This window comes from Pseudonaja textilis, chromosome 3, assembly GCF_049901715.1.
Source record: "Pseudonaja textilis isolate UNSWEBS1 chromosome 3, rPseTex1.2, whole genome shotgun sequence".
NCBI classification, from domain to species: domain Eukaryota; kingdom Metazoa; phylum Chordata; class Lepidosauria; order Squamata; family Elapidae; genus Pseudonaja; species Pseudonaja textilis.
In genome coordinates this window covers 147,310,969-147,335,078 of record NC_141992.1, presented here as the reverse complement: position 1 = coordinate 147,335,078, position 24,110 = coordinate 147,310,969, and positions in this window count along the sequence as shown.

The following is a 24,110-nucleotide window of genomic DNA, read 5'->3' as shown; positions in this document are numbered from 1 at the left end:
CCATTGAACTTACACCATCCTATGTATATGTACATCATCCTATGTATATGTATATTTCAGCATCATCAGTCTGTCGAGGCATTAACATACTGAATCATTGGAGGGATGACTAGCAGCTGTGAAGATATGCTAGTTTAAATGATTGTTGAAGTAATCTTGTTGTAATGTTCCTAGTTTGATGGCTTGGATTAATATATTACAGGGGAAATAACTACTGATTACATGGCAGTATAATATATCATTATGTGGATGTCACTGTAACGAGGCATAAGTGTAATTTAGAAGCACATAAGGAAAATTAGTGGCATGGCGGTCCTCTGAAGAGCCACAAGCAATTATTTTCTCTATATTGCATTTAAAATATGCAACACATATGGGGGGGGGACACAAGATCATAACTAGAATCTTTGTAACTAAGGGATCAAAAACTAAAATTACTTACTTATTTATAAATGTATAAGGCCATGCTAACTGCCAGGCTGAATGGAAGCCATGAAAGCCAGACTTTCCTTTAGATGGTCAGGTCCTTTGCTATTATAGATAATAACTAACACCTTGAACCACATCTGGAAACTTACTTACAGCTAACACACCTCACTAAACTGAAATGTTAAATGATACATCTAAAATTGCCGTTGCTGATTTATTCTAATTAGCTATAGTTTCTGAGCAGCTTCCAAGAGCAGCTCCATGTTCAGCATATTGTGGTAGTCCAGATGAAAGTTAATCAAAGTGAGAATGACTGTCCCAAGAAACCCTAGTTCAGACAAATTTGCAACTGGTTCATGAGGCAGATTTGTTGCTGATGACTTAAGTTATTTAAATTATATGAATTTCCAATAACTTGGACTTCTCACTCTAACTTAAGGCTCATTAAAGTCCAACAGGAATGTCTTGTTTTATATGTGATTTTTAAAATCAGTTTCTGAATTTGGTGTCTTAAGTTTCATAATATAAAGGTAAAGGTTCCCCTCGCACATACGTGCTAGTCATTTCTGCCTCTAGGGGCAGTGCTCATCTCTATTACAAAGCCAAAGAGCTGTCCAAAGACATCTCTGTGGTTATGTGGCCAGCATGACTAAATATTGAAGGTGCATGGAACGTGGTTACCTTCCCACCAAAGTGGTACTTGCATTTTTACATGCTTTTGAACTGCTAGGTTGCAGAAGCTGGGACAAGTAACGGGAGCTCACTCCATTACGTGGTGCTAAGGATTTGAACTGCCGAACTGCTGACCTTTCTGACTGACAAGCTCAGTGTCTTAGCCACTGAGTGACCGTGTCCCTAAGTTTAATAATAAATAGAATAAATTTCCTCTCACAATTAAAAAAACATTCATGGTTCCGCCTAACTAAACCGTAATTCCTGCTTGAAGCTATTTTTTTTAAAGAAAAAGGTCTTAAAACAAACACAGATCTAAATATGCAGATAGATAGATAGATAGATGATAGATAGATAGATAGATAGATAGATAGATAGATAGATAGATAGATAGATAGATTGATTGATTTCAAGAAAATGAACATACAAAGTTTATTGTTTTGAACCATTTGGTAATTGAAGCAATTTCAGGAGTGAAAATGAATCTCAACTGGCTGGGGCAAAAGTATAAAATAATCATTACCTTGAAGAGTAATGATTAAAATAAAACTATTACTAATGAGGGAATATTTCAGTTTTTTTCACCACAAATCATTTTATTGGGTTGTCAATAAAGATACAAACACACACACACACACACACAGAGAGAGAGAGAGAGAGAGAGAGAGAGAGAGAGAGAGAACATTTGCCAAACATCTCTGATAGAGAACATTTTAAAAGATTAGAATTTATCTGCAGGAAACTTTGATTTCTTGAATTAATTTTGCCTCTGAAGTAAATTAAAAATGGGAAAAAGGAAATGTGTTTGTTCTTCTCCAAATACAGTTTTATAATCCTTCACTAGAATATAGTTCCATGTTGTTCTATGAGTCCTCATTTTACAGTAAAATCAGTTTTAAAAGAAAATATTTGCTTGGTGCAGAGCCAGCAGCATAAGAAAACTCATGTAGGAAACCCCTGGTGAGTCTTAATAAAATGCTTCTGATATAGTGGGTTACAGGAAGCAATTTATTTACTGTAACTTTCTCCTTTTTCCTGATTAAGTTGCATGCGATAGCAACCAATAAAATAACAATGAGGGTACAGTTTGATCCAGAAATCTAAACTAAAGCAATCATACTGCAAACTATAGAAAACAAAGGGGACTGAAAACAGGTCTGACCCTTCCTTTAGAAATAATGTCTCCAATAGCAGATTTCAGATGGGGAGCAAATTTTGATTATTTTGCATATTTATTTATTTGAATTGTTTTACTGTCAAGGGCAGAAAATATTACTATGAGTCCTTTCTCTTTCAGTCAGAAAAATCTGACTGGCTTCGACTATACTGGTCAGAAGCTTAATTCTGGAGGTGACAATTATGTTTTCTAGTAAGGTTACTAGAGGTATATCTATAATAATGAATTTCTCAGGATCTTCAGGGAAAGAAGCCCAACGGTGAAACACCACCAGGAAAATCCAAGCTACTGACACCAATAGATTTCCTTCTGTTTCATGCTGTTTCTTGCCTCCATCTGTTTATATTTCTTTATAGTAAGGGTCTCCAACCTTGGCAACTTTAAGACTTGTGGACTTCAACTCTCAGAGTTTCTCAGTCAGTTTTGCTTTAAGACTTGTGGACTTCAATCCAGAGTTCCTCAACCAGCTTTGCTGGGAGTTGAAGTCCACAAGACTTAAAATTGCCAAGGTTGGAGACCCCTGCTTTATAGGACTTATAGACACAACCTAATACTTATTTTACCTATACAGTCTATTTTTCTCCTGTTGCCAGAAATACAATCTTCTTGCAACAGTTAAGGACAAAGCCAACCTGTTAATTATAGACTAACATTCACTGCTTCCAATCTGTAAATTAAACAGTTTAGTCTATCTCAGTGGTGAAATTCATTATTTTTTTTTACCACCAGTTCTGTGGGCATGGCTTGGTGGGCATGGCAGGGGAAGGATACTGTAAACTCTACAGTCAGAGGTGATATTTGCCAGTTCTCCAAACTACTCAAAATTTCCACTACCGGTTCTCCAGAACTGTTCAGAACTTGCTGAATACCACCGTTGGTCTATCTCCATATAGGACCACTGGAGGTTATCATTTGCTTGAATAATGGTTAGAAGCTGCACAGGGTTTTTTTGTGAATGAGCCAAACTAGATTTGAAGTGTGTGCATCAGGAGACACAAATAGATCAAGACGAAAAGCCAATTTGGAAAAAATGCTGATGGCCTCTTTACTCATACGCACCAAAAAGATAATGATAAAGCAAGTTTTCTTTTTCATTTAATAAACCATAATCCCCATAGAGAAGTGCTTCCCATAATGGTATCATGTATACACAATGGTATCAGGTATACACAGGGGTGGGTTTCTACCAGTTCTGTCCACCTCTGTAGAACCGGTAGCTCTGAAGAGCAGCAGACATAGAACCGGTTCTATGTCTGCTGATATTTTTGCCCACCTGCCTCCCCCCGGGCTCTTACCTGATCTTTATTTCCTGATTTTTCAACTTCAGCTGCTGAACGAGGCACAGCTGCAGTTTAAAAAGCAGGAAAAGAGGGCTGTTTCAAAGGCTGCTTCTCTGCAAACAGCGTGCTGATGATGATTTACAGGCATGCAGCTCGCAGTGTGCAGGGAAGCTTGAAAATCCTGAACGGGTAGTTAATTGTCATATCCCACCCCTGGGTATACACACTTTCTTTTTTAAAAGTTTCTGTATGAATTTTCACACTATTTGTATGGCATTCCCAAATTAGGAATTTCTTTATGTATATTTTAAGTTTGTAAATTATAAATATAGAACTCAGGCCCTCATCTCCCTGTTTATTATGCTACTTGGTCTAATCCATTGTCAGTCCTCCATAAAAAAGTCTACAACTCATGAGTCTTAAGTACTTAAGTACTTCCTTCTACCTTCAGCTCAGAGGTAGCTGTTATCTCTTTGAGTGCATTAACTGCTAGCTGTTGAAAGCAGTGTTTCTCAACCCTGGAAACTTTAAGATAAGTTGACTTCCTCAGCATGCCAATTGGGAAATTCTGCGAGTTGAACTCCACATATTTTAAAGTAGCCAAGTTTGAGAAACATTGATCTAAAGGAAGTACATGATGAGTACATGCAGAATTTGTCTTTACTGAGAGGCGTTAAAATAGTAGGCTTTCCTCTGGTTTCTCTCCTCCATATTTTTTCCACAAAGGATCTGATAACCTCCATCTCACTAAATATATTGATTTGGATTTATGCTGATGATGTTTGCATGGAAGAAGCTGTTGTGCAGCATATATATCCTCTGATAAAGGAATCTTAAACGTTTCCTGTGGTATTCTTACCTACAAATTGTGAGTGCTATCAGGGATCTTCACTATTGTGATAATAGTTTATCTCTTTTGGAAATCATCAATATATTTGATGACTGATCATGACAAAAATTAGTTCTGTAATACAGTGATCATCAAAATAAGAGGCATGAGCCTTGTGGGGTTACTGGATATTGCAAAGAAGTGCAACAAAACACTATTACAATCTTTTTTAAAATCTTAAATAAAGTACATTTAGCTATATTAAACCTTAATGGAAAGAATTCTATATTGCAAGTATGTTTTATGATATACATAATATCATAGCAAAATAACATGAATATTGGTGTATATGATAACATTATGCATAAGGGTATGTAATCAGCAACATTAGGAAAACATTGTCCTAGTACATTTTTTTTATATACCATCAATAAAACTCTAGCTATATTTTCCAAATCTTAACTTTCCATCTTTCTTTGGGGGATAGGTGTTATGTCCCTGGACCTTGAAGAAGTTCCCACCCAGGTCCGTTCACGCTGCAGGGGCAGCTGCCCCTTCTCATTGGCTGGGTTTCCCCAGCAGCCTGCTATAAAAGCAGGCTGCTGGGTCCAGCCCTTTCGCTGTTCGCTGCGAGCCAGTTCCAGGCTGAGCAAGCATGTTCAGTCCTTGTAAATAAACCTTGTTGCACTAAGCCCTGGTTCAGCCTCTTATTTCCCATACTTAATACTGGCGACGAGGATGGGATGGCTACCAGAGGCAAGCTGCAACGCTGAATCACTAAAACGCTGATCCGCAGCCCAGAGAGAGAGCGATCAGCCAAAATAAGGGCAAACGCTGACCGCAATCCAGAGAGAGCGATCAGCCCGAAATGAGAATGAACGCTGAATCACTAAAACGCTGATCCGCAGCCCAGAGAGAGAGAGCGATCAGCCAAAATAAGGGCAAACGCTGATCGCAACCCAGAGAGAAAGCGATCAGCAAACAAGCTAGTGAAAGTGAGAAGCGCCTGTAGCCGCTTGTTAGCATAAGCTACAGAGGAAGTGTAACGCTGCGAGCTGCAGCCGCTCGTGCCGTTTAGGCGCGAAATTCAAACAGCTGTCAGCTGAAGCACATTCAAATACAACACAGCGTTGTATTACGAAATCGCTAACGCCCACACAGGCGCGAATTTCAAAAGACGCTGCCAATGACCGTTGCAGTCTAAACACCTTCTGATCCCCAGAGAGAGAGAAGGGAATTGTGAAATTTCCCCAGAGCTGAAGTCACTTGCCTAGCACAGGCACTAAACCTCTACTGCTACCCCAGAGAGAGAGAGCACTTGCCTAGCACAGGCACTAAACCTCTACTGCTACCCAGAGAGAGAGCATTTTTCCCAACAGGTTAACCAGTAGACCCACAACATGAACTCCAATCCAGCCTTCCCAGCGTTCAAGCCGGATGAGGAGAAGTGGGAATCATACAAGAATCGGTTTAATCATTACATCGACGCCATTGGTTTGGCTGATGCAGGGGAACACCGAAAGAAAGCGTATTTCCTGACCTACTGTGGAGCCATCGTCTTCGATACAGCCACAGCTCTTGTGGCTCCACGTGAGTTAAAGAATGTCCCCTGGACAGAACTGTTAGAAATCCTTACTAACCACTATTCTCCTAGACCTTCACAGATTGCCAGACGCTTCACCTTCAGAATGAGGAAGCAGGGGGACAAAGAGAGCATCAATCAGTACATGGCTGCTCTCAGGACTGCAGCACTCCATTGTGGGTTTGGCAGCTATCTTGATGACATGCTCCTAGACCAGCTGGTCTGCGGGGTCAAGGACCTGCACCTACAAAGACGGCTGCTCGCCAAAAAGACCTTAACCTCGCTCAAGCCATCGAGGAAGCCCTGGCAGAGGAGCTGGCATCTCATTCAGCCACCGAGATCCAAGGTCCTGTCACCAAGCAAACAGCAGTTCCCGTCCACTCAGAAGAGGTGGTCAACGAGGAAGACCCAAGTGACGAGGCCGACATTCACCACCTCACAAACGCCAGGCGCCCGCAGGCAGGAACCAGACAAGATAACACCGGGCCATCCAAGCACATCACCCTGTGCCTTTCCTGTGGTGGACCTCACCTGAGGACCACATGCAAATTCAAAGGAGCCACTTGCAACAACTGCCATAAGAAGGGGCACATTGCAAGAGTATGCCAAGCCTCACACAACGTAGCACAAAGGGCATCTTCATTCGCACATGCCGGGCCCCAAAGGCAAGTATTAAACTGTTGCACACACCTCTGCGCTAATCACACTTGCTATTCTATTAGTAAAATCTCTCTTTCCGTCTTATTAGAAGGTAAACCTTGCAACATGGAGGTTGACACGGGGTCAGCACTCTCCATTATTTCCTGGAACACCCTCAAGGAGCTTCAATCCAGCCTATCAAAAAACCGACTCCAGAAGTGCCAGCTTAGCCTAAAGGACTACCAGGGGAAGACCATTCCTGTAATCGGCAGAGGCAAGTTTTTTGTTAATTTTAAAACCTTTAAGGGCCACCTACCTCTAGTGGTAGTGAGCGGCAACCTCCCTACACTTTTGGGACTTGATTGGTTTCCCCACCTTGGTTTAGGGCTAACAGGAGTCCATGCTACCTCAACCTCTGACACGGACTCCCTGTTTGCTGATTACTCAGACGTATTCAGTGATGAGTTAGGGTGTTATAACGGCACCCCTATCTCATTTTCAGTCGATCCCCAGGCAGTCCCAATTCGGTTAAAACCTCGCAGAGTTCCATTCGCCATTCGGCCTAAATTAGACCTTGAATTAGATAAATTACTAAAACAAGGGATCCTGGAGCCTACAGACTTCGCCAAATGGGAGACGCCCATCGTCACACCCCTCAAAAAAGATGGTAGCCTGAGAATTTGCTCAGACTACAAGACCACAATCAATAAATTCTTGCAAGTTAGCGCTTATCCAGTACCCGTCATTCAGCATTTATTACATACTTTTGAACCTGGCACTATCTTTGCCAAATTGGACATGTCTCAAGCATATCAACAGTTCCCTGTTGATGACCAAACGGCAGAACTTCAGACCATTGTCACCCACAGGGGTGCCTTCCGGTGCAAGCGTCTCCAGTTTGGCGTAAGTGTTGCCCCAGGCATTTTTCAATCCCTCATGGAGCGGATTTTACAGGGCCTTCCTGGAGTAGTACCCTACTTCGATGACATCTTAGTCTCGGCCAGGAACAGACCCCAACTCTTCCAGAGAGTTCGAGCAGTCCTAGAGAGGTTCAGGCAGCATGGCCTCAAGTTAAAAAAAGAAAAATGTGCCATTGCCACTAGACAGGTGGACTTTCTGGGTTATAAAATTGACGCCTCAGGCATTCACCCCCTGGAGTCCAAGGTTAAGGCAATACACGAGGCACCCACTCCAACCTCCAAAGCGGAACTGCAGGCCTTTTTGGGGCTCTTGAACTTTTACGCGTCGTTCCTGCCCCATAAAGCCTCTGTGGCAGAACCCCTCCACAGACTTCTGGATAAAAACGGTTTGGCATTGGGGACACAAAGAAGACTCCGCTTTCCGCACAGTCAAGTCGCTACTCACATCAGAGGCAGTGCTTATCCAGTTTGACCCCAACCTTCCATTAGTACTGGCAGCAGACGCATCTCCCTTCGGAATTGGGGCAGTCTTAAGCCACAGGCTCCCCAACGGCTCCGAGGCCCCTATCGCTTTTTTTCCAGGACGCTCTCTGCAACAGAGCGCAATTACAGTCAGATCGATAAAGAAGCCTTGGCAGCTGTTGCAGCGGTGAAGAAATTTCACGAATTTCTCTTTGGCCACTTTTTCGAGCTAGTCACGGACCACAAACCGCTCTTAGGGTTACTAGCTGGTGACAAGCAGACCCCTCAAATTCTGTCCCCCAGAATGACCAGATGGACCCTTTTCCTAGCAGCATACTCGTATAGACTCGTGCACCGCCCAGGTAAAACATTGTCCCACGCAGACGCCTCAGCCGCTGCCCCTGCCTGCCCCAGCTGAAGACCCTGCCCGGTCAACGCCATTTTTGAAGTCACCCAACTGGACCTCCCAATCACTGCCCTTGATATTGCCAATAAATCCAAAGCGGACAAAACGATCGCCCAGGTACTGGACTGGGTGAGGAGGGGGTGGCCAGGCAGTGACATTGAAGCTAAATTCACTCCATTTAAGACCCGCTTACAGGAACTGTCGAGCTTACAGGGCTGCCTGCTGTGGGGCACTCGAGTGGTCATCCCGACATCTCTGCGTACCGAGTGCTGGAGGCGTTGCACGAGGGCCACCCGGGCATCGTCAGAATGAAGGCGTTGGCGCGAAGCTACATTTGGTGGCCCGGCCTCGACGAGGACATCAACAAATGGGTAAGCTCCTGCCATCCCTGCCAGGTTTCCCGTCCATCCCCTCCAATTGCCACCCCCACCAAGTGGGAAAGTGCCAATGCACCCTGGTCCAGGATTCACATCGATCTTGCGGGCCCATTGCATGGCAAAATGTTCCTCGTGGTCGTAGACTCTTACTCAAAGTGGATTGATGTGGCACAACTATCCACGACCACTTCACAAGCAGTCATCAAGGCATTGACTCACCTGTTCGTTACGCACGGTCTACCAGACTCCATTGTTTCCGACAATGGTCCCCAATTCGCGTCAACCGAATTCAGTCGTTTTACAGCCAACCTGGGCATTCGTCACATCTTCACGGCCCCCTTTCATCCTGCCAGTAACGGGCTGGCAGAGAGAGCTGTTAGGACCACTAAAGAAGCCCTGGCCAGGTTCAACAAGGATGACTGGCACCACAAACTATCCTGTTTCCTGTTAAGCCAGCATTCAACCCCTTGCACGGTAACCAACAAGTCCCCGGCCGAGCTTCTGATGGGCAGACGCCTGCGAACTGTATTGGACAGGCTTCACCCACATTACTGCCCTGACTCTCCTCTCGCTTCCACATCGGGGAGTAGGCATTTTGTCTTGCAGGAACCCGTGTTCGCGAGAAACTTCGCTGGCGACCCATTGTGGATCCCAGGAGAAATCGTAGCCATCACAGGACCCAGATCATACCGGGTTAAGCTGGAAGTTGGCCGGGTCTGGAGACGACATCTGGACCAGCTTCGGAGACGCCAGGGCACCCTCGTCAGCCGCGACTCGTGGGCACAGACCGGTGAGAGTCCGCTGCAACTACCACACAGCAACATCTACCCTGATGACCTGCTAACACCTTCAGCCGGACCAGAGAATCCAAATGCTGACTGCGGCGACCTAGCGTCCAACCCATCCGAGCCAGACGGCGTGAGGACACTCCCAGCGTCCAGCCCTTCTAGCCCCGGACCTGCTCCGACCGAGGGTGGTACTCGGGACTCATCATCAAGCCAACAGTCACCGACGGACTCTGATCCACCAAACAGCACACCAGAGTTGCGCCGCTCTGGACGTCAGCACAAACCTCCCGTATACCTCAAGGACTATGCGTGTTCGCATCTGGGGGGAAGGGGTGTTATGTCCCTGGACCTTGAAGAAGTTCCCACCCAGGTCCGTTCACGCTGCAGGGGCAGCTGCCCCTTCTCATTGGCTGGGTTTCCCCAGCAGCCTGCTATAAAAGCAGGCTGCTGGGTCCAGCCCTTTCGCTGTTCGCTGCGAGCCAGTTCCAGGTTGAGCAAGCACGTTCAGTCCTTGTAAATAAACCTTGTTGCACTAAGCCCTGGTTCAGCCTCTTATTTCCCATACTTAATAATAGGCATCATGGCTGATGGGGGAATACTGATCTGTATGTACTTTAAAATCAAATTTGTCTTTTGAGTATTATACAAAATGCTTGCATTAAATACAATAGACTCTTTTCATGGTTTAAAAAAAAAACAGTAGAAGACAACTTGGGATTTGAGTTTAATGAGTCAGCTTGGAGATCTTTAATGGCAAAGCATTCTATTTAAATCTAATTTGACTAATTATCAAGAACTGAGTATAAAACTAATTCATACACGATACTATGCCATTATAAAATTGAATTTCTTGATTGTTTTCAAGGAATTGTAATCAAATTAGTATCACCATCTTTGATGGAAATCTTTGGTTAGCTTCCCATCTTGGATAAAAATTGTTGAGAAAATATGAAAAAATTATAAAGTGTAAATTTCATTTGTTAATGCTTTGTTCTTCATTTTCCCCATAGTACATAAAATTATGCAGTTTACAAAATTAATGTGTTTTTATTATCTGCTATCTTTTCTATGGCAAAACATTGGAACTGAAGCATTTTTTTTTTCTTTTTAATCAATCATATTTTAAAATGTGAGTAATAGCATTATTGGGATAATTAAGGGAGCAGCAAAATATACTGAAGAATTATTTCATTGAAGAATGTTTTACTATTATTCACATCTGAAACCAGTTTGAGTTTAGTACATAAGCAGTGTATTGTTACTCAGCCAGATGTTGGCTGTTTAAATTGAGTATTTTGCACTAAAGTGTTTCAGATTGGGACAAGCCAGCAACCGCTCCAGAGCTGTATGCAGGGGGAAGATGTAGTCTTCATACTGAAGGGTGTTCAACCCATGCTGACTGAGGAATTCTGGGAGTTGAAGTCCACAAGTCTTAAGTTGCCAAGGTTTGACACCCATGCTCTACATCTGCCCCTGCTTGGTCCTGATCTGGGTGAGTAGAGTTATTTCATCAAATGTAATTGTACTCTGCTGCATGGCATAACATCCATTTGATATTTAAGCCTCAATATGAAGACATAACATTAAATGTGTTCCTTTTCTAATTAACACAAATCTTATCCTGTTTATTCAATATAAATATAAAGCAATTATGTCATTAAGTTAATAAAGCAGTGTTGTGGTGTTATTGTCAGGAATCACGGCAATGTGGCAACCTGCTGAGTTGTAATATTTGTAAACAACAACAGCAAAAATTAAATAAACCTCTCTTTTTCTCTTCCTCATCTTTGCATCCACAGTGACTTACTATTAGGCATTGCAACAATTGGAGTATTTTTTTCCTTCCCTGCAACGGTGGTGGATAGAGAAAAGAAAGAACTACAGCAATCTCTTTCAAGAAATATGTTAAAATGTATGCTGTGCTGATAGGAGATCCTAGATTAATTAGAATAGAATAGAATTTTATGTTGATTTTTGAGTTCCTCTTCACAAACATGAATATCTCTGTATCCTACAGAACTATCTAAATTATTCTGCTATCATTTGACACACTTCCATTCCTCAAGCAAGGCTCATTTATCAAAAAGATTTTCTGTGCTCCAAGCTTACATTATATTATAATGTTGGTTTTGTGTAATGCTGATTTCCACTGCCACTGCTTTCAATAAAATCACTGATAGAGAGGCACCAGCGATGCACATTTTTTATGAAAATTAATATGCTATGCTTTCTTTTAATGGTTCTGGGCAGTAACAAAAATAAAGTAAAACAATGATGAATGCATCATTAAAAGTAGGAAACATAAAAGTGTAATCCTTTACTTCAAAATAGTAAAACATTGAAAGATTGATGAATAAATATGCATTTAAACTATAATAAAAAGGAATCCTTCTCCAACTCCTTCCTGTCACAAAGGAAGCAATAGTAAACTATGTTAACAAATGCAGCAGATGCCACAATAACCCAAGATAGATAAGAGAACCACATACAGTACATGGGAGTATGTGGTTCTTTAAGTAACCAGGGTTTTAGATTTGTATTTTGTATTAGTTGGGAGGGGGGTGTTTTCCACTTCAACATTGAATTATTTTACTTTTATTATAATTTCATATTTAAAATCTAATTTGTAATTTGGTTCCATTTTGTGAGGTGGCATAGCACATTATTGGGCCAGTGGGAATAGATTCAGTCTCTTAGTTATTATTATGAAAAATTGGTTGGTCCAAAATAACATCTGCATGGTAACAATTGATATATAAAAAGAAAACAGAATACTTTATCCTCAAGGACTCCACAGGGACTTTTTGCATTGCTTCTAAGTATAGGGGTATACTACCTTAAAAAACAAAACAAAACCTTAATGCTTACAATTGTTATTTTGACACAGATATATATCAGAATGGGACAACTCAGATTGGCCAGTTTGGTGGAGCCAGCTTACCTGTTGCCAAGTCACCTCTGCCAACTCATTACTATTAATATTATCACAGGGCAATTCACCAGGACCAATTTGGCACAGGGACAATTTGGCACAGGTGGCCAGAGAAATAGCCAGGCAGTTGGATGAGCAAATGGGTGGGCAGAGTGCAGAGCAGTGCCAATGGTCACAGTTTTCCAATTTCACACCCACTCACTACCACTATTGTCAAGCTCTGAGCTGAAGAGACCTATGATGGTGATGGCAGCGGTGGGCAAGGTGGGCAGTGGGGAGGTGGCGGCTAGACATGTTTCATTTTCACGCATCCTGTTGCTCCTGCTGCCACTGCACTGGACTCTGGGAGCTCAGCGCAGTGTCATTGTCAAGGTGTGTGAAAACGGAACAAACTAAGCCACTGTGTCCCACCACCCACGCTGCTCGACATCACCACCACCAAACAGCCTGAACTCCCAATGGCCTGGAGCTCGGTACAGCAACAGTGGTAATGGCAGGAGATGTGATAATGGGAAGAGCCTGACTGCCAGTGCTGCTTTGCACTCTGCTTACTTGCCTGCCTGTCCAGACACTTGTGGTGAGTTGTCCCCATGGCGAATTGGATGTGTTGAGTTGTCCTGCAGCAACTTGATGGTAGTGAATTGGCAGCGGCAACGGTGGTGGTGAGCTGGTTGGCAGTGAGCTAGCCATGCTGAGATGTCCTAGACCAGAAACATATTCGAACACACACACACACACACTTCATATTGTCTTCCTTAGAGAAAAGATGAGGGAAGGATGAAGAATATGTACACTATATCAAGCATAATAAAACTGTAATATGAAGTATGGAAACTTAAATATGAAAGAGAGGAAATTTGTATGGCTGTATCTGTTTGTCTGACTGTCTATATTTATCTGTCTGTTTGTTTATTTGTCAACTATCACAAAAAACACCTATTAAGCAATGCAACTGATGCTGAGAATGGGAGCAGAAGTGATGGAGAATAAACACCAATCAAAAATAGGAGGAGTCTGGCAAAAATTAGATTAGATGAGTTAGATTAGATTAGATTATATTAACAGAGTTGAAAGGGATCTTGTAAATCATCTAGTTCAACCCCCCCACCCAAGCAGTTTGACAATTGTGTTTCTTCGCAATGCCTTGCTGCTTAAACTTGGCAGCCTATTTAGGATAATTATGTATCAATGTGCCAACCATCAGAAAAGTCTTCCTTTTTTCTAGCATTGAAATGTATATCCTCCAAATAAGAAGCAGCTTTCATCCATAATAATAGATGCTATTTTAATTTTATCTTCCTTGGTAAAATAAAATTTATTATGAATAAGTTTTTTTTTAATTTACTGAATGACATCTTTATAAAAATCTAAGATGTTTTATATACTGTATATATAAGGTTAAATCTGATGTTTTTCTTTAAATCTTACCATTTATATTTGCATCATATTTGATATGTTCATCAAGGTGAAAATCTGCAGTTAATGCTCCTATGAAATAGATGCAATAGATAAGTATCTGGTGGTCCCATTTTCAAAGATTGTTTTTTCCTCCACCACTATTCAAGGCAGAATAGATATCTGTTGTCAGAATAACAATCTTGGAATGGTAATTCCTCTTCCAAAGATTTTGATTATTTAAATAATTAGCTAAATAGGGTACAGAACTAACAAGACCTTTGATCAGATCCATCCGATCTATCTATTATGCTGTATTTCAATTATCGGCTCCTGGTGTAATATCCCTCCAAATTCCTTTAGATATCATTTTTGTATCCCATCACAATAGTTTTAAAACTGCTATAAGAAATGCTACGTTCTACTGCAATAATAAATTGAAAGTAGCGTAAACTATTCATTTTATTTGAAAACATGGTTAATAATTTTTGGGGTTGAATATATATATTACATGCAAGGGAACATTGATATGATCAGATTGTGCAAGATTGATCCAAACTATTTAGCTGCTATGGTATATCATAAAATGGTTCTCCTCTGTTTAATGTGCAGAATCCAGCTGAAAGTATTAATGAAACCTGTTTGGTAAACAGCATAGTAAATGAAAGCTACAGAATAATTTAAGATATGAAGAGCGAGCTGCAAAATGTTATGTTGTTGCCAATCAAGCTTACTGTTATCCCTTCTGGTTTCTGCTTCTGTTACCTGAAATATTCAAATTAGACTAATGGTAGACCCCATCCTGAAATGCTTTCAATAAAATATCTTGTTTGATGCTAAGAATAAATAAATAATATGGGTTTTCCTTTTTTAGTGTCCAGTGTGTAATTTCTGTAACTGTAATAATGATCATCTTAGAAGATTTCCACTTGGCCTACTTTTATGGCAATTATTAGTATGCTGCGTTATAGATATTCCATGCCTTCATGTAAAAGATAGCTTCTTTTGAACTAAAGTATCCATGTTAGCCCAAAATTTTGTTATATAGAGACACCTAGTGGTATGTATTATTAAAATTACAGTCATGGATTATTTCAGAATTATTTTTACAAGCCTTATGTTTCATTTATGAGACTTGGAGGTAGTGTAGCAGAGCAGAGTGATAAGAGAAATTCTCCATCCTTTCAATGATTCTAAAATGGCCTGGGAATTAAATATGGCACTATCTGCATATAATGTACCAGGAAACTATCCACAGCAGGTAAGTCACATAAAAGAGCCTTGTTAGCGATTCAACCAGATGTGGAGAGGATGATTTCTTTCAAATTTATATGAATGGAAAAGTGTATAGTAAGAAAAGAGATAGGCTGTCATCATCCAGTAATGTAGCTACATATATTGATGAAGATTAATGTGCTGAGTATGTATTTCCCCTTGTCTATTTATAATATACAGAGAGCCAGATGTTTCTTTGACATAAGATGTGTGACCATTGAGATGTAGGCCTCTGTAACCTCAGAACCACAATTGAGATGTAGGCCTCTGTACAGAACCTCTGTAACCTTAAACCTCAGAAGTTTAATTGTATGCTTAGTACTATGTCTGTTCCTGGAATTACACTGTTTGTTTATATCCAATCTTTATTATTTTTTAAAAATTAACTCAAGGCAATAAACATACCTAATAGTCCACAGTTCTCCTATTTTCCTCACAACAACAACTTTATGAGGTGGGTTGGGCTGAGCGTGACTGCCTTAATGCAACCCAGGCAGCTTTCATGCCTAAGATTGGACTATAATTCAGTCTCCCAGTTTCTATCCTGGTGCCTTAAATACTAGGCCAAACTGATAAATCATAAAGTTCCAAAGTAAATAAAGCTGTAGAATTTTTTGAGCAGCATAGGTTAAGAAAGGAGGACAATTCAAGTTAGCAATTGTATATAGGATTGTAGTTTTTAAATTTATTTATTTATTTAGATCTGGGATGTAAGTTGTTTCATTATACTGGCTACATTAAGAAACAGTAAGCATTTTGCATTTCACTCAGCATTTTACTTAGCATTCAGTATTTTCATTGAACTTAGGTAATTATTAAATTCCCCGAGAAATCATTTTAAAAACCTACATAAATCTGCCTTACGCCTACATACTTACATACATACATTTCTACAGTATGCTGTTTAATACATACATTTCTACAGTATGCTGTTTTCATATATATATATTCAAATATATATATATTCACTGCAGAAAAATTATCAGATTCTATTCATGTAGCAATCCATATTGTGGCAAACTGTCTTTTAGTAGAAACCCATAATTTTACTTCCATGTAAATGTGTGGAGTAGTTCTTTAATACTGTCATTCCAATGTTCCTTTGGTTCATTTTCTCTAGGGGAAAAGGTTGCCATATAGAGAGTTCCCTGTGATAAACATGTTTAGAGGCTGGAGGTTCATCCATCAAGGATAATGAGGATAGATAGACTAAATGACCCACTAACATTCCTTCCAACACAGTAATTATCTGATAAATAGTAATATTTATTCATTCATTAATGGTTGCCATCAAGCTGGGTTCAAAATTGGCTTTGGACAAACAGAATGACTCCCTCTATGGGATTCATAGAGGTGTTTTTGCTGGAAAAAGAAATCTTAATTTTGCTAATTCTTTTTCCTCATGAAGTCTCTTAACATTTATTCTCCAGAGAGTCAGGAGGAGGAGGAGGAGGAGGAGGAGGAGGAGGAGGGGGAAATTCATTTACTTAAAGTGGTGACAGATGATTTTCTGTAGATCAGATGAAAATATGATTGATGTCATACACTTCTAGGACTGTAGCTTGTGAATGGAGTCCAGGACTAAAGAGAACTAGATTAAGTCTATTCTTGGCCATGGAAACTCCTTGAGTTACTGGGTCAGTTACTCTCTTTTAAACTGGCTCACTACACATATTTTCTATTGTATAATTAAAAATGAAGAAATATTCCTACATAAAATGCAATGAGCTCCTGTAGAAAAGATGGGATATTAATCTAATTAATAAATTAAGACCACTGTTTTAGAAAGTACTACTCTTCAGAAACTTGGATCCAGCCCATTGTGCTTTTAAGTGAGATGAATCTGTTCCTTGCCACAGTTCAGAAAGTTCTTCACACGTGTGGGTGGTGTTCTCCTCTGTTATATTTTCCTTTCAACCTTGACAACTACAGTGACTATTCAAATATTTACTTATGATAAACTGCTTCGCCATCCATTTTACTTGTTTAATATTCTGTTATCTCATTATCCTTATTTCCTGCTCTATAAATTATTTGTGTTCAGAAGATGTTTATGAAAGCAAAAAAAGCAGTTTCCTTTCTGCCCTTCTAACAAATGTTCTTCCTGTGACCTGGAACTTTTAAGTGGCAATACAATCAGGTAAACATTTTTTGTTGTGGAAAGGCCGTTTTACATAAATATGCGGGTCAAATAACATACTGCTTTATGAACTGACAACTCTATTCAATTTACAGTTCACACAACCCCCCCCAGTTTATAAACATGTTGGGGAAAAATGGGAGCACCCCACTTGTATCATCACTTGTACTTCTGAAATGCTAAAATAATTCAAAATATAGAAACTATTTTTTTTTCATATAAACAGTATTCATTTTATGAGGTTGTTTTTATTTCTCCCTTTTCCATCTTCATTCCATCATCTTTCATGTTATTTGCTGGATCTTATCATCCTACAGCAGAACAACGGTATTATGCACACAGCTTTTTGTAACCCAGATTTATCTGGATCTGTGCTACAGATATGCTGCTTTTATTGGAAAAAGAGGAAGGAGAAAGGTATTGCTCTTACATCCTGCACAGAATTCTTTATGGCCCAAAGGACTGTAGCAGAGAAGGAAGTAACAAGTATCAACCTATTCATGAATCACTTACTGTGGAACTTCTCAGGTTCCTTGCTCTGTTTCACTCCTTGGTATTTTTAACTGTTTTTAATCCAGTTTTCCTAGGCTTTAGAAATAGCTTGCCCCATTTGAGATACCATACATTCCAACTCATTCTTTCTGCCCCATTCTATATTCTGAAAACACAATCACCTAGTGTCTAGCACACATATACATGGAGAACAGTACAAGGCTTTACTTGATAAAGTAAGGCAGCAGCAGTAGTCAGGGCAAGCATGCATTTGCAGAACACATACACACGCGCATACACAAACACACAAATTTCAAGTGGTTCCAATTCACTTGGGAAATTTACAGATACAGTCTCAATAAGCCAAGTCCCAAAGAGCAGGGAAAAGTATAACCAGGCACAGTCCAGAGGTCATAGAACCATGGATCAGCAGCTGATCTGGGTTTAAGCATAGGGCAAGAGTTTAATGCACAACAGACAAGAGATTCCAGTAAATCCCAACCAAGGATTGCTTGCTAGCAGTGGCTCTAAAATAGAGCCCCAGAAAGTGCAAGCAAACATTGATGGGAATACTCTTGCTTTTTAAGGAGCCATGAAGACCCCTCTGTTCTACTCTCAGCTCTACTTCGTTTAGGACTAGAAGGGGGTCTTGAATCAAGTTCTATTTTGGGTTTTCTCTGCAATCAATTCAATTCAAGGTGTCTCCACCCTGCTGTTCTCTGAGGCAGGCTGCTCTTCCACGTGATCTTCATCTTCTTCCTTTTCAGGGCAGGCCACAATAGCTGCTATTTCTCTTTTTATTCCTTTTTATACCCAAATTAGATCTTGGATGGGGGGAGGGAGGGAGGGAGGGAGGGAGGAAGGAAGGAAGGAAGGAATTCACCCTAAGTACCCCTTCTGGTAATAGCAACCTGAAGGAACCACACACCTAAATCTTACTCAGACAAAGTGCATCAAAAGATTATTTTTTGGTGAGGAGGAAGGAGGAGGAAAGGTTCCCCTGCACATATGTGCTAGTTGTTTCTGGCTCTAGGGGGCGGTGTTCATCTCTGTTACAAAGCTGAAGAGCCAGCACTGTCCGAAGATGTCTCCGTGGTCATGTGATTGGCATGACTAAATGCTGCAGGCGCACAGAATGCTGTTACCTTCCCACCGAAGTGGTTCCTATGTTTCTACTTGCATTTTTACATACTTTCGAACTGCTAGGTTGGCAGAAGCTGGGACAAGTAATGGGAGTTCACTCCGTTATGCGGTGCTAGGGATTAGAACTGCTGAACTACTACTTTTCTGATCAACAAGCTCAGCATCTTAGCCACTGAGCCACCGCATCCAATCATTTAATTCATTTTTACATCTTTTCCAATATTTGCACTTGCTTTGCACCTACATTTGCCCAAGTCCCATTTCTGCCCTGCATCTCATGGTTTTCTGATTGGTTAGAGAAATTCATCTTTCAATACCCTGATACCATTCCAGAAAACTGTATTTGGAATGGCCAATGATGATCAGTAGAATTACTTAGAGTTGAAGGCACATGTTTTGATTATCCAATCCAGTTCTTCCTTTCTCTTAAAGACATTTTATACAGAACAAGCACTGGAAATTTCCATTAAACCATCTTGTGGCACAGCAGAGCTTGAAATACCAACAGAAGAAAAAAACTTCAAATCAAAATTCGGATTCATTGAGAGATTTGAATAAGGGCAGGGAAGATGAGAACTATTCACCTTGCTTAAACTAAATAACTCTCAGTCCCAAATTGGTTCCAACCACACAGAATTGGGCCTTTTCACCAAAATGGACCTCAACCACAGTAGTTTATGACTCATGATATAGATTTTGTAAAAAGCATCCATTTTGTGAAAGCGCTGCAATAAAATTTCCAAAAAATATCCACCAATCCCAAAAGCCAAATGTGGAAAGAAAGTATGAATTTCAGCACAGTCTAGATATTAGCATAGGAAATGAAATAGAGTGATGTAAAGTGTGTATATGTCACACTATGCTAGGCTTGACTATAGTAACAATGCAGATAATCCTTACTTAATGATTCGCTTATTGACTATGGCAGAATTGAAGTAATAAGTCCATCGTGGTCACATGATTAGCTTAAATATCACAATGGGGGATTGTCAACTCCAGTGCACTCGTTAAGTAACACAGTCATTAAGTGAAACATCCTGTGACCACAACGGACTTATGACTTCAATTCTGCCATAGTCAATGAGTGAATCACCCCAGGCCATTTAGTGCAATATTACATGATTACAATTCATGATTTTGCTGCTATTTCCCCATTGATTTTGCTTCTTAGAAGTTGGTTGTGACAGTGCAAATGGCAATCACATGACGATGGGATACTGTGACAATTGTAAATGCATCCAAATCTTAATCATGTAATACTCCAGTGACTCAAAGATCAAGAGTTGGTCATAAAGATACTTTCTCAGAACCGTTGTAACTTAAAATGGTTGTTGAAAAGGGTGGTTGTTAAGTTGATTGGTTGATTGCAGTGGTGGTATTCAGCCAGTTCGCACCCCTTCGGGTGAACCAAACTGGTAGTAACTTCTGGTTGGCCATGCCCCCGACCCTTGCTTGCTTGCTTGCCCTGCCCATCTGAAGCTCACTCACCCGCCTGCCTGACACTAGCCCACTCACTCACTCCTTAAGGTATTTCTTTTCTCCCTTCCCAACAATCAGCTGTTCCTATGATCAGCTGTGCCAGGATTCCTCTTGCTTATTTACTGCTTCACCCAGGATGCTTCCCTGAAGCCCAGGAAGGCAAAAAGAAGAAAGAAAACCTTTCCTTCCCCCCTCCATTTTTTGCCTTCCTGGGCCCCAGGGAGGCGCCAAAACGAAGAATGGTGGGGGTGCTGTGCCCCCCAATGTTCTATTGTTTTCCTTTCTGAGCCCCAGAAAAGCCTTCTGGGAGCAAAAACGCCCCTCCCGGGAGGCTTGCCTGAGGCTCAGAAGGCCCAAAAATAGGGGGATGGTGTTGCTGCAAAAAAAAAAAAAAAAAAAAAAACCATGCCCACCTAGTCACATGACCATGTCCCCTAGCCATGCCCACAGAACTGGCAGTAAAAAAAATGTGAATCCCACCACTGGTTGGTTGGTTGGTTTATACCAAAGCTCTCTATTTTGATAGTTGGCTTAAAAAAGATACATTTAAAATTGAAACATTTAAATGGAGAGTGGTATTCTGTTATTCTCTGTTATTTAGTGAAATTGTCAATTAATATCTAGCTTCATAAAGGCACATTTTTATATTTGTTTTGAAAATATAGAATAAGGACTAAGAAGATATCTCATTGGGTGGACTCTATAACCCTGAAACCTTACAAGAAAAAAACTGTATCTCTTTTGGAAGAAAAAAGCCTCTTTTGGGCTTCTGACAGCATGGCATGTTTCTAAACTATTTAGGAATTAATTGCATTAGTATTGTGTGGTGTTTCTTTCCTTTTTTTAAAAAAAGAAAAGCCTAGTCTTAGTATTTCCATTAAAAACTTGAAAAAGATTAAAGAAAATGAACATCACCCTTTGAAGTATAGGTGAAATTTGGCACATCTGAAAAGTCTGTAACCTAGGTGAGAAGGGAGAAAATGTATAATATGTGGCATAAATTAAACTTAATTTTAAAATTCAAAATTAATATTATTGTTGCAATAATTATCAATTTACATTTGATGCAAAAACTTATGATGTTATTTGACAATTAGATTTAAAAGCAGTGCAACAGGCTTTTCTACCCCTTTTAATTTATGACATATATCTTTCCCAGATTGTATGCAAAAGGCATTAGAATAAAATGTCAAGATATCAGTGTTGATCATAAACTTAATATTAATTTAGATTTCTGAAAATACCATTTGTGTTTTGTCACAAGAAAAAAAAGCGGCGAAGTTTCTTTCATCTATAATGAATTGAAGAGGGAATTTCAAAACACACAAGGAGATGCTTCAAGTTCAAAGAAATCGAACCTTGAACTTTCATAGATTGGAAAGTTAATAGGAACAAGCAAGAAAGCTCTTTTAAAATTCAAAATTAGGCTGAATCCAAAATATTTCATCGTAACTTTTTCAAGGGCTGACTTATTACTATTGTATTTCCAAAGTTGAGTCAATTCAGAGATTACATTAGTGAGTGCCACATGCAATATAAGTGTTCGGTTGGCAAGCAAGTTACAACTGCATCCAAAAATGCCGTTGGGAGCTATTCCAGCTTGATTTTAAATTGGGCCATTTTCAGAAATGTGACTCTGTTTTTTTTTTTCTCCGGGTCACATTCATATCCTCTCATCAATTACATTAGAAACAGTGTGCCCCTCGCTTATTTGCTGGCTCTTGTGGCTTTTCCTCTTTTTTAATGCCACCAGGGGACTCAGAAGGGTAGGTCAAATGGATCGTTTCAGCAGAGTCCCTGGCTCAGCTGAATTTTCTGTCCTTAGGCCAGGGAAGGTAAGCAGAATTATTGTCAATTGTTTGTTATTTTCTGAAAAGGTGAATTGCATAAAACTCCAACAGTAAAATGAAGACATTGCCATTCCTCTCTCCATCTATTAGAAGAAAAGAAGGCTGGGAGAGCAATTAGGGTTAGCAGACAATTAGAAAGAGAGCTAAAGGAGGCATATTATGTGACATAAAAGAGAGTATGTGGCAGCAAAATCAAATTAATTCAATAGTGCTGTCAGGTTTGACAGGGCAAAATGTCCTCTGAACACATGCATACATCTTGACCACAGTTACACAAAAACATACAGAGAGAGAGAGAGAAAGAGAGAGGGAGGGAAAGAGAAAGAGAGGGAGAGAACTAGACCTCCATTGTTATTTAATTCTTTCTCTTTCCGATGTGCCTCTAGAACATCTTCCAGGAAGGAAAAAGGAGAATTTAGACAAGTCTTCTTTAGAAATATATGTGATGTAGCATATGGTGACCTTGGATTGACCAACTGTGGACCTGCAGTTGATGGTTCAACCTTAATAGCTCCATCAATTCCGTTAATGGACAGAATCTTCATGTCCCATACATACATACATACATACATACATACATACATACATACATACATGTACGTATACGTATATGTATGTATATAAAATCTTCCAGATGCCCCAAATTATACAGCCTCCCAAAAATACAACCTAGCGACCTACTAGTAAGCTTCGATGTCATATCCCTCTTCACCCAAGTGCCAATAAAAGAAGCCTTGACAGCCATCCAAAACAAATACAACCCCCCCAAGCACATCCTAGATCTGACCAACCACTGCCTATCCAATACATACTTCACCTACAATGGACAAAAATACAAACAAATAGAAGGAGCACCCATGGGATCACCCCTCTCACCTGTCATCGCAAACCTCTACATGGAACACTTTGAAACACAAGCTCTAGAAAAATACGACCACAAACCCATACTATGGCTCAGATACGTAGGTGACACCTTCATAATCTGGCCACATGGGAAAGAAAAACTGAACAACTTCCTCACACACCTCAACAGCCTACACCCCAAAATACAATTCACCATAGAAACAGAAGCCAACAATCAACTTCCCTTCCTAGATGTCTTGGTATACAAAAGATCCAATGGCTCCCTAGGACACACCATCTACCAGAAGAAAACACATACAAACCGCTATCTACATGCACTCTCACACCACCACCCAGCACAGATCAATTCCGTAGCCAAGACACTCATCTCCAGAACAAAATGCTTAGCCGATGAACAACACCAAAAAACCGAACTACACACTCTCACCAACGTACTTACAGCCAATGGATTCCAAAGAAAGAAGATTACCCACCTAATCCAAAAAGAAACCCCAACCAAAATCCAAGACAGAGAACAAGAAAACGGCAAAGCCCTCCTCCCATATATAAAAGGCACTACAGACAAAATCAGCAAGATCCTCCAAAAACACAACATCAAAACAGCATTCTGCACAAACAGAAAAATATCCACCATCCTAAGAAACCCCAAAGACAAAATCGAATTAGAAAACCAAGGAGTATACGAAATCCCCTGCACTGCCTGCCCTACCACATACATTGGACAAACTAACAGAAGAATAAGTGCACGCATTGAAGAACATAAGAACTCAATCAAAAAAGAAGAAATGACCTCTTCCCTGGTCCAACACCTCAAAGCCACAGGACATGAAATTGATTTTAAAAATACCAGAACTATCGCCAAAACCGAACACTTCAACAGCAGAATAATCAGAGAAGCCATAGAGATAGAAAAATGCCCACACAGCATGAACAAACGAGATGACACCTCCCGCCTTCCAGCCATTTGGAAACCCGCCCT